This window comes from Silene latifolia, chromosome 8 (genome assembly GCF_048544455.1).
Source record: "Silene latifolia isolate original U9 population chromosome 8, ASM4854445v1, whole genome shotgun sequence".
NCBI classification, from domain to species: Eukaryota; Viridiplantae; Streptophyta; class Magnoliopsida; order Caryophyllales; family Caryophyllaceae; genus Silene; species Silene latifolia.
Genome location: NC_133533.1, coordinates 31776010 through 31788373, shown reverse-complemented (window position 1 = coordinate 31788373; position 12364 = coordinate 31776010). Strand labels below are relative to the sequence as shown.

The 12364-nt window shown below is 36.5% G+C and overlaps 2 long non-coding RNA genes across 3 annotated transcripts; both read left to right on the top strand.

The window, feature by feature from the left end:
• Window positions 1-535: 535 nt before the first annotated feature.
• On the top strand, window positions 536-3888 carry LOC141594273 (uncharacterized). The gene is made up of 4 exons (XR_012522090.1): window positions 536-730; window positions 830-897; window positions 2239-2325; window positions 3692-3888. It is a non-coding gene; the product is annotated as an uncharacterized LOC141594273 (long non-coding RNA).
• Window positions 3889-6894: 3006 nt separating this feature from the next.
• LOC141596703 (uncharacterized) lies at window positions 6895-10028 on the top strand. 2 transcript variants are annotated; one of them, XR_012522560.1, is made up of 3 exons: window positions 6895-7025; window positions 8525-8611; window positions 9978-10028. It is a non-coding gene; the product is annotated as an uncharacterized LOC141596703 (long non-coding RNA). The 2 variants fall into 2 exon arrangements; XR_012522561.1 differs by lacking the exon at window positions 6895-7025 and adding an exon at window positions 7141-7192.
• The last annotated feature ends 2336 nt before the right edge of the window (window positions 10029-12364 follow it).

The window sequence follows — 12364 nt, the reverse complement described above, 5'->3', positions numbered from 1 at the left end:
AATTACGTTGGTTAACGATTTATATATTTATTTTCTCAGGCTAATTAATTAATTTCATCATAATTCGATACGTTAATTTTAATAATCATTAATAAGTTTATTTAAAGTTAGTTCGGGTTTATTTATTTAATAATTTCCGTTTCTTTACGAGTCCTTATGAAAGTTGTTTTAAGTGAACCCGAGATGGATTTTGGGAACAAAACCGAGTCAATTAGCTATTTTGAGCTTATTTCACTAAAATAGCAATTTTTATTAATATCCGTTAGTTTCGTAAAAATCGCTAATAATTCCGATTCAAGCTGATATCGTATTATTTCCGTTATCTAGCTGAGTTTATTTTATTTTCACTCATTAAATTTATTTATTATTAATTCCGTTTTATTACTGAAACTTTTACTAAAAACCGATTTTATTAACTCGAGGCGGTTTTAAAAACGAACGAAATTACTTAACGATGAAGAAACGTACGTATAATTAGTAGCTAGCAAGCTAGCTGGTGTCTCATTATTATTATTATTATTATTTTATTGTTGTTGTTGTACTGCCTCCCATCCCCACCTCCCTGCTTCTTCCCTTTTCTTTTTCGTTTTACCAAGAACAACAAACCAACCAACTCCATCACCATTCGTTTTCATCCCGACCTTAAAACCTCAGATCCCGCCTCCATTCTCAACCAAATTCGATAATTTTTGTACCATTCTTTACCCCTTTCCTTCCTCCTCCTTTTAAGGTAAGAAAGTCTCCTTTTTGTAGTGGTTTCGTCTTTCGCCGTCTTATAAAAGTGTCGTCTTTTAGCTTCTTTATTCCGTTTTCTTGCCCTTTTATGAAGGATTCGAAGACCCGGGGTGAGGCTCGTGCCTTGTGGACCATTTATTCGAAGAATAAGGGGCGTTTAAGGTAACACGATTCTACCGATCCTATTATTATATTATTGTTCGGGGTTGTGTGCATATTTGCTAATTGTTATTTGTTTAATTTATTTATGTGCTGAAATTTTAATGACGGTATATTATTGTTGGTTGGTATTACTTACATATATTATTAATTATATATTTTGTACTCAGTATATTTGTCTTTCGGTGAGATGGGATATCAGTTCAATTAAGTTGGAGGTAGTTTGTATAGTCGATTAGTTTGGATGCTGTGATTATAAAGAAATCATGGTTGAGGAAATTTAAGACAACGAGTTCTTATCTTTTACTTTTATGTTTCCTCAACCAAATTTGTTACAAATTGAAGAATGAAAGAGACGTTACAAAAATCAGCTCGTTTTGGCTTGTTCGCCGCCTTTTTGTGGTCCTGGTTTGGCGTGTTGTGTGGTCAGTTTTTGAGTCGGTCACGGCCTGTTTTAGTATTCAGTTTTGGCCTGCTTTGGGGACTATTTTGATGGCCTGTTACAGCTTGTTTTTCGGCCTGTTTTGACGGTCTCAAAAATGGTTGTGGAAACCGTGAAAAGGGGGTCGACCGGGACCGTTTGGACTCAACTTTGAGGTTGATTTTGTTGTTGGTTCGAGTCAATTTGATAGCTCAAGTCATGTGTACATATATAGGTGTGATTTGGGTCGATTGTATGTAAGAAATTCCGTCCATTTCATGCTTAAAATTTTGTCTTAAGACGGCTTCAAAAATTGTCTAGAAACTATGTATATAAGGTTGTATATGGATGATTTTTAGGGGCTGTTTTGGGGTCGATTCCACGGATGATTTGAACCAAATAGTTGATTTCCGTCTCATGTGAATATCCATGTATGTAATGGGTTGGTTGTATGTGAAAAATTCTTTTCTCTTCATGCTTAAAATTTCGTCTTAAGACGGTCACAAATGAGCTTTTTGAACCATGAAAACTGGGTTTTGTTGGGCTGTTTTGACGGGTTGTTTTGACGGGCTTCTTTATGTTAAATTGAACCAACCTCTTTGCTAACGTCTCAAGTACATGTACATGTTGGGCTTGGGTCTTTTGTTTGGGTGATATCTGTCGTGGTTTGGCCTAGGAAACTGTCCTAAGACGGCTGGACAGTAGGGATTGGCCTGCTGTAGCCTGGCCGTGGCCTAGCTGTGGCCTGTCTGTAGCCTGGCCGTGGCCTAGGCAATGGCCTGGCTAAGTCGCGAGTTTGGACCGTATCTATAAATTGTTTTGACGCTAGTTTGGTTTATTTAAAATATAATTAAATTAATTTACGTCTCATATTTTATATAACGATAATTCGTTAATATCGTCCTTTCACATAATTATTTTAGGTGCTTCATATGTGGTTGAAGATGAAGAGTAATTTTGGGTTTTAGAAGCTTTCTCAAGTTTATTGCTTGTCTCTTTGCTAGCTTAAGGTAACTATTCCGAGTTACTCGACGAATTAATGTCACATTAGTAGTAAAAATTATGTTAATGGTCAAAATTAAGTTTATATTAGTAGTTGCACATGTTAGGATAGATTATAAAATAAAATTGTAATGAATAGGCTCAAAATAAATTTTATAGTGCTAATTGTAATGTTTTGTTGATTGTGCCGAAAACTGAGCCTTAGTCCCTTTGACTGATTCGATGTCAGTCAATCGAGTGATTGGTCAGCCGCAATTTAACCCGTACCTGTCGCAGGGCTGGGGTTACGGGTAAAAATTCGGTTGGATGAAATTTTATATGAATTGGATAATCGGCCTTTTTCTTGTTTTAGGCCATTTATCAAGTTTTTAGTCACATGTATAGTTGGTTGAATTTAATAGTTTCTTATATTGTAAAAACGGCCCTAGATTCCCTGAAGCCTTTAATATTGTTGGATTGTTCTGCTAAATAGACATTTATATAGCCTTTCACATGATAGAATGTTAGCATTTATGTTGGTAAGTTGGACTCTTTGCTCTTATGGTTAAGTGGGTGTCTTACTTGTCTTGTGTGGTGTGGGCTAAAGTATTCAAGCTGGGACTAGCTGGGACTAGGTCCTAGGTGAGTGTTTCGGCCTTCATCATAGATAGGTCTTTATAGTCTCTGACGAGTATATGTTCACTGCTTAATAGCCTTTGTGTTCCTGACTAGTGGATTTATATCCAAGTTGGGGCATGACCTCGTTACTTATTTTGTTAGTAAGTGGTCAGCTTAAGTACTAGCCAACCCTTTGGTGGACTCCTTAGGGTACTCACTTTGTTTTAGAAAAATTGTGGGTCTTGGGTGCGGTGGTGTGTATCCGCATGTCTAGGTCTGCGCAGATTTTAGGCTAGGGTTGTGTTGTGTCTTGGCCATGTTTTATTAATATTAACCGGTGAGCCAAGATACCGGTTCGATTACCTTCCCTACCTCGTGGTATAGACTCGAGTTACAGAGTGACTATTGACGGTGCTAAGAACTTATGCCTGTCTTTGATATATTGCCCTTTCTTGTTTGATGATTCTATGAATCATAGAAGGTGAGATGCAAGCCGGCTATGGTTGATAGAGTTTGGATTCCTGGTTGTTATATGATTCACATGATAGTGTAGTATGAGTCGGTCTAGTATTCGCATGCTAGGACTATGTTTTGTCATATTGTTGTTCACATGATAAGCACGATTGTCTAGCATCTATATGCTAAGGCATTGTGTGATTCGTATTCATATTCTTATGTTTACATGTTATATTAATTATGACATTTCGTGGCTGGGAGAACTCGGAGTTACTCCCCACTGACTGTGGCTTTCGTATTTGTATAAAATGCGAATGACAGGTAGGTGATGCATATATGGGGTACATGGACGAGCTAGCGAGCAAAGTAACCTTGGGACCTAGACTGGTTTTATTTCATTGTGACCCTTAAACCCTTTTTATGTCACATACATTTTAGGGACATATGTCTCCCTTTCTCATATTTGGTTTGTATAACTTTGTTTCGCGACTTTAGCGATGTTTCATTCATGAGATTTATTTTGGACCTTGCATGTTTGACACCTTCCCTTTTGGATATCTTTATAACAGGTTCAGGTTTTAAAAATTAAAGGTTTTTACCCAATTGAACCTATTACAAACATATCCTGTCAGTTTTTCTGTAGAATTACGTGTTTACTTTCCCGCAATATTTGAGGGTGTCACAGTTGGTATCAGAGCATATTTGCTCCCGACGCACGTTTGTGCACCCCACTATAAATAACTTGACATTAAAATAATAAACTTGAGAGACGGGTAGGATGGGTAGATTTAGGATCTTATGTTGTAGTCTCTTTGTGTTTGCTCTTTGTTAGGTACTAACCTGTTTGTTGATTGTCATTTAATAATTGTTGCGTTCTTGGATCAATGACCGTGAGCTTATCTATAGCTAATGGAGTTATTACCCTTATTATAAAAATTTTTGAACTAAAGGTTTTGAAAATATTTTAATGTTTTTCACTGGTTTTAACGTCAATTAGTGTTAAAGCTTGTTATTGGAGACGTCTGATAATTAGTTTTATCATTTGTTTGTGTAAAAATGTATTTTTATGTCTTTGAATTGGAATATTGATGTTCTTGAGTGATCGCCATGAGTATCTCCGTTCCATTGAAAGGACACTTATATTTTACGAAGATCAAGATTTAGTGCCTATTGCTGAAGATTGAAGATTTGTTCAAGTATTGAAGAATGCTTTTTCTTCCTCGAAGATGTTCCTTATTCTTTGTGTATCTTGCCTTACTCTTTACCTCTTGGTGCCTATCCTTCGTCTAAACCCTCTTTTCTTCTTCCTAGGAAGTTACATTTGTATCCTCCCAACTTGTCCTTTCACCCTTGCTAATCCTCCCTTAACGCCTTTTAGATAGTTCTCTTTCTTTTGAGGAATGTTGACCTTGGTTGGAAATTCGACTTTTGAGAAGATTGTTTGTGTTTGACCCTTTCCTGGTTTTGAGAGGATTTGATGATGGAAAGACTTAGGTAAGGTGATGAGACATACTTAGTGATTCTTATACCTAGTTCCTTGATAAAGTGAGTATAATTGATTGGTGGATTATTTGTGTTAGGAATGAGTTGCCTATGTAATTAAAAGTTATAGAACTTGGCTTTGTTGTTTATGTTTGGGGATTTGAAAGCTTAGTAGGTTGAGCGTCGTCACCCTAGGATAAACATGAGATAAGTTTAGAATATGAATTTGGAAGAAAACCCATTTTTAGATGTTAACAATCCCGTATAGATTGGGAATGTGATTTGGTCGTTTTGTCATGAAGGTACAATACCCTAATAGGCGTTTCCTTGTTGTCTAATTTCCCTTTCTCCTTGATCATGAGCGTTACCGTTCATACCTCCTTTCCTCGCTTCATCTTGCTCCTCCTTTAAGTTTGACACTCGTATCTTATGAAACTCTATCTTTGACATCCTTGTAAATTTGACTTCAATTCTTATCCGTAGGAAGTTCATCATACCTCTTTTGTTGGTTAAGCTTGAACCCTCTTAGCATACTTGTATCTATGATGTCTAACTTACTTTTCATTTCACACAATTTCTAAATATTTCAAACTACTATTTTTGGTTCGTTGTTAAAAATTTATGTTACCATTACAAAATTTTCCCTACTTGTAAAGATTTGGAAAATGAAAATTCGATTTGATTCTCTAATTGTTCTTTGAGTATAGACTTCCTTATCATGGTTTTGAGTTGCTAAACCTGAGATTTTTGTAAATTTTATCCAATTTCTATTCACTTTGATCTATTATGATGCCTTTGTCAAAGTTTAATATTATATTTCAGGAATTTAACTCCCCTTTTAGTTATTTAAAGGTGAAACCTTTATTTCCATTTTGGCTTAGGCAAAAGAAAATTTGGGTGGACTACCTTTTCTTTGGATTTTAACGTTAATCGGACGTTATTAGAGACGTTTAATAGCTTGTTCTACTCTTGTCGACGAGTGATTTTCGGTTTTAAATTTGTCTCTGACTTGGAAAGTTAGCGTTCTTGTGTGCGCGACAAGAGCATTTCCGTTCCATGAATGAGACTTATATTTTTGAAAACTCTTCATTAATGTTTTTGAAGGTATTTTGATTTTGACTTATACAAATAATTTGCCTTTTGACCTTATCTTTGATTTGGAATGTGATGTTCTTGAATACGTAACGAGAACACTTCCGTTCCTCTGATGAGGGTCTGGTTCTGTCGGAAAATCTTATTTGAAACTTTTGAAAGAATTTTGATTTTTACGATAAATAACCTTTAAAATGTTTTAGTTACCGATCTCAATTCCAGTTTTATTTTCATAACCTTTCATTTCTACTTTCAAGTTTCGAGGACGAAATTTTTTTTAAAGGTGGGGTGATTGTAACACCCCGTATTTTAATAAGTTGGATAAAATTCTTTTAATTGCTACTTTATATTTAATTACGTTGGTTAACGATTTATATATTTATTTTCTCAGCTAATTAATTAATTTCATCATAATTCGATACGTTAATTTTAATAATCATTAATAAGTTTATTTAAAGTTAGTTCGGGTTTATTTATTTAATAATTTCCGTTTCTTTACGAGTCCTTATGAAAGTTGTTTTAAGTGAACCCGAGATGGATGTTGGGAACAAAACCAGTCAATTAGCTATTTTGAGCTTATTTCACTAAAATAGCAATTTTTATTAATATCCGTTAGTTTCGTAAAAATCGCTAATAATTCCGATTCAAGCTGATATCGTATTATTTCCGTTATCTAGCTGAGTTTATTTTATTTTCACTCATTAAATTATTTATTATTAATTCCGTTTTATTACTGAAACTTTTACTAAAAACCGATTTTATTAACTCGAGGCGGTTTTAAAAACGAACGAAATTACTTAACGATGAAGAAACGTACGTATAATTAGTAGCTAGCAAGCTAGCTGGTGTCTCATTATTATTATTATTATTATTTTATTGTTGTTGTTGTACCGTTCCCATCCCCACCTCCCCGCTTCTTCCTTTTCTTTTTCGTTTTACCAAAGAACAACAACAAACCAACAAACTCCATCACCATTCGTTTTCATCCCGACCTTAAAACCTCAGATCCCGCCTCCATTCTCAACCAAATTCGATAATTTTTGTACCATTCTTTTCCCCTTTCCTTCCTCCTCCTTTTAAGGTAAGAAAGTCTCCTTTTTGTAGTGGTTTCGTCTTTCGCCGTCTTATAAAAGTGTCGTCTTTTAGCTTCTTTATTCCGTTTTCTTGCCCTTTTATGAAGGATTCAAGACCCGGGGGTGAGGCTCGTGCCTTGTGGACCATTTATTCGAAGAATAAGGGGCGTTTAAGGTAACACGATTCTACCGATCCTATTATTATATTATTGTTCGGGGTTGTGTGCATATTTGCTAATTGTTATTTGTTTAATTTATTTATGTGTTTGAAATTTTAATGACGGTATATTATTGTTGGTTGGTATTACTTACATATATTATTAATTATATATTTTGTACTCAGTATATTTGTCTTTCGGTGAGATGGGATATCAGTTCAATTAAGTTGGAGGTAGTTTGTATAGTCGATTAGTTTGGATGCTGTGATTATAAAGAAATCATGGTTGAGGAAATTTAAGACAACGAGTTCTTATCTTTTACTTTTATGTTTCCTCAACCAAATTTGTTACAAGTTGAAGAATGAAAGAGACGTTACAAAAATCAGCTCGTTTTGGCTTGTTCTGGCCTGCTTTGTGGTCTGGTTTGGCGTGTTGTGTGGTCGGTTTTGAGTCGGTCACGGCCTGTTTTAGTATTCAGTTTTGGCCTGCTTTGGGGACTATTTTGATGGCCTCACTTACGACTTGTTTTTCGGCTGTTTTGACGGTCTCAAAAATGGTTGTGGAAACCGTGAAAAGGGGGCTGCACTGGGACCGTTTTGGACTCAACTTTGAGGTTGATTTTGTTGTTGGTTCGAGTCAATTTGATAGCTCAAGTCATGTGTACATATATAGGTGTGATTTGGGTCGATTGTATGTAAGAAATTCCGTCCATTTCATGCTTAAAATTTTGTCTTAAGACGGCTTCAAAAATTGTCTAGAAACTATGTATATAAGGTTGTATATGGATGATTTTTGGGGGCTGTTTTGGGGTCGATTCCACGGATGATTTGAACCAAATAGTTGATTTCCGTCTCATGTGAATATCCATGTATGTAATGGGTTGGTTGTATGTGAAAAATTCTTTTCTCTTCATGCTTAAAATTTCGTCTTAAGACGGTCACAAATGAGCTTTTTGAACCATGAAAACTGGGTTTTGTTGGGCTGTTTTGACGGGTTGTCTTGACGGGCTTCTTTATGTTAAATTGAACCAACCTCTTTGCTAACGTCTCAAGTACATGTACATGTTGGGTTTGGGTCTTTTGTTTGGGTGATATCCGTCGTGGTTTGGCCTAGGAAACCGTCCTAAGACGGCTGGACAGTAGGGATTGGCCTGCTGTAGCCTGGCCGTGGCCTAGCTGTGGCCTGGCCGTGGCCTAGGCAATGGCCTGGCTAAGTCACGAGTTTGGACCGTATCTATAAATTGTTTTGACGCTAGTTTGGTTTATTTAAAATATAATTAAATTAATTTACGTCTCATATTTTATATAACGATAATTCGTTAATATCGTCCTTTCACATAATTATTTTAGGTGCTTCATATGTGGTTGAAGATGAAGAGTAATTTTGGGTTTTAGAAGCTTTCTCAAGTTTATTGCTTGTCTCTTTGCTAGCTTAAGGTAACTATTCCGAGTTACTCGACGAATTAATGTCACATTAGTAGTAAAAATTATGTTAATGGTCAAAATTAAGTTTATATTAGTAGTTGCACATGTTAGGATAGATTATAAAATAAAATTGTAATGAATAGGCTCAAAATAAATTTTATAGTGCTAATTGTAATGTTTTGTTGATTGTGCCGAAAACTGAGCCTTAGTCCCTTTGACTGATTCGATGTCAGTCAATCGAGTGATTGGTCAGCCGCAATTTAACCCGTACCTGTCGCAGGGCTGGGGTTACGGGTAAAAATTCGGTTGGATGAAATTTTATATGAATTGGATAATCGGCCTTTTTCTTGTTTTAGGCCATTTATCAAGTTTTTAGTCACATGTATAGTTGGTTGAATTTAATAGTTTCTTATATTGTAAAAACGGCCCTAGATTCCCTGAAGCCTTTAATATTGTTGGATTGTTCTGCTAAATAGACATTTATATAGCCTTTCACATGATAGAATGTTAGCATTTATGTTGGTAAGTTGGACTCTTTGCTCTTATGGTTAAGTGGGTGTCTTACTTGTCTTGTGTGGTGTGGGCTAAAGTATTCAAGCTGGGACTAGCTGGGACTAGGTCCTAGGTGAGTGTTTCGGCCTTCATCATAGATAGGTCTTTATAGTCTCTGACGAGTATATGTTCACTGCTTAATAGCCTTTGTGTTCCTGACTAGTGGATTTATATCCAAGTTGGGGCATGACCTCGTTACTTATTTTGAGAGTAAGTGGTCAGCTTAAGTACTAGCCAACCCTTTGGTGGACTCCTTAGGGTACTCACTTTGTTTTAGAAAAATTGTGGGTCTTGGGTGCGGTGGTGTGTATCCGCATGTCTAGGTCTGCGCAGATTTTAGGCTAGGGTTGTGTTGTGTCTTGGCCATGTTTTATTAATATTAACCGGTGAGCCAAGATACCGGTTCGATTACCTTCCCTACCTCGTGGTATAGACTCGAGTTACAGAGTGACTATTGACGGTGCTAAGAACTTATGCCTGTCTTTGATATATTGCCCTTTCTTGTTTGATGATTCTATGAATCATAGAAGGTGAGATGCAAGCCGGCTATGGTTGATAGAGTTTGGATTCCTGGTTGTTATATGATTCACATGATAGTGTAGTATGAGTCGGTCTAGTATTCGCATGCTAGGACTATGTTTTGTCATATTGTTGTTCACATGATAAGCATGATTGTCTAGCATCTATATTCTAAGGCATTGTGTGATTCGTATTCATATTCTTATGTTTACATGTTATATTAATTATGACATTTCGTGGCTGGGAGAACTCGGAGTTACTCCCCACTGACTGTGGCTTTCGTATTTGTATAAAATGCGAATGACAGGTAGGTGATGCATATATGGGGTACATGGACGAGCTAGCGAGCAAAGTAACCTACCTAGACTGGTTTTATTTCATTGTGACCCTTAAACCCTTTTTATGTCACATACATTTTAGGGACATATGTCTCCCTTTCTCATATTTGGTTTGTATAACTTTGTTTCGCGACTTTAGCGATGTTTCATTCATGAGATTTATTTTGGACCTTGCATGTTTGACACCTTCCCTTTTGGATATCTTTATAACAGGTTCAGGTTTTAAAAATTACAGGTTTTTACCCAATTGAACCTATTACAAACATATCCTGTCAGTTTTTCTGTAGAATTACGTGTTTACTTTTCCGCAATATTTGAGGGTGTCACACGCCTCATATAACCACATCTTATACTTCCTCCCAAATGTACATATCAATCCGTCCTCTACAAAATCAACCTCTTTAGAATTGATATCCTTCTTATCTATCATCACCCTTAACCACTAGTGACAACACCACAATACCCCCACTGATCGTATAACAAACCTTTTACACTCATCTCTAAACATCACGGTTTCTTTCCTATATTTGGTTAACATCCCAAATAACGAACATCAAATCCATCAACAAAAATTACCTCAACACTATTCCCAATTCCATCCTTAATTGCATCGTCACCCAACTCACCACCAAGATCTCATATCGTGTAAATTCTTTACTCGGCTTCTTACTTTCCTTAATTCCCCGAAACTCATGACTAATCATATTGTCCTGAAATTCCTATATAACCATTAACTAACATCCTCATGATAGTATCATACATCTGGACGATTCCTGACTTTTATATCACATAACTCCGATCGACATCTTTCTCAGCTTACTTTTATCCTTCTTATCTCTTTACACTCAACAATACCAATTAATGATTTAACTCCTTATTCCTTCTACCTAACTCTTTAGTGCTCCGGTTACCTTCTCATTGCTCCAAAACTCAAATCCCGTTATTTCATATCAGTATCATCTCACTCATCCTTACCATGGATTTTCTCTTATCATGCTATCACTCACACTTATAACCAATCAGTCCAGACCATCTCATGCTATCACTCACACTCATCACCAATCACTTTTTTTTTTGAATTCCAAAACTCATTTCATACCGTTAATTGCCCAAGGAAATCACACATTAGTTTCACCTCTTGATAATACAAATCCCCAAACTCACTCACTATCTGCAAATCCACGTCGCGGCGTGTCTCCACTAAGTTCACTATATACCACTCTTCTCAATTCCTCTAAAACGACCTTTCACTACATATATTCCTAACCCACATGATTCCTAACCATCTCCCTCCATAATTCTTTACACATCTCAAGTTGCCACTATCCACATCCTTCCTTTCAATCTTTTCATTCTCACGTTCCTTAGACTCACATCATCCCTTGCCCTTATTCACTTACTTTTACATTACTCAACACACAATCGTATCCCTCATCTCTTCTCACAAAACATGCTCCATGCCTTAATAAGCCTTACCAATCTTCCTTTTCTTTTCCACTACCTATCACAACCGCATATAACTCATGTCCTCCCCACCGAACTCATAGTCACCACAGGTGCCACTCCTTACATCATAAGATTAAGTAACTTACGCATCAAGACCGACACACATGTAAAGCAATGCATAAGGAAGTAAAAGAACACCTTTAAATTAAACATAATAGGCAACGAAGTCAAAAGATAAGCATATGACCCAAAACGGGGGTCACTAGATCGAGTACAGGTCACTCGATCGAGTGAGTGACTTACTCGATCGAGTAGGTGAAGGTCAGAGACACGTAAAACAAATTACCAAGGCGACTCGATCGAGTAACAATAGGTGCACTCAATCGAGTGAGGGCTACTCGATCGAGTACCCTACGCATTTCTCAGCACTGTCCAATTTTCGTAAAACGGTCATAACTCACTCGTTTCTTGGTTATTTTGGGTGTGTAACATATCGTTTGAATCGTAAAAGAACAAGCTACCACCTCCAATTGGAATCACATCAAAATCATTTAATCATCTCAATTTCTAATAGTTTAAAGACAACCTCTCTATAAACAGACAACATAACTATTTGATTTTCTCTTTCAAACAACTTAAACATCAACAAGGTGATAAAAAGCGACTCGATACTTGTAAACCCTCCATCCCTAACCACATGTTACTACCTACCAAAACCAAACAATAACATTTATCATGCTGTAGACAGCGGGCCGCCCACGGGGGCGCTTGGGTTGGAAAAGAGAAACAAGCGTTTGCATTTTTGTTGGAGTCGCCACCAATTTTTATGGGAAATTGGAACCGTTCGAATACCTCGCGTCATGTCAAGACACAAAGTAAAGACATGAACACTAAGCAATCGTTACCCTTA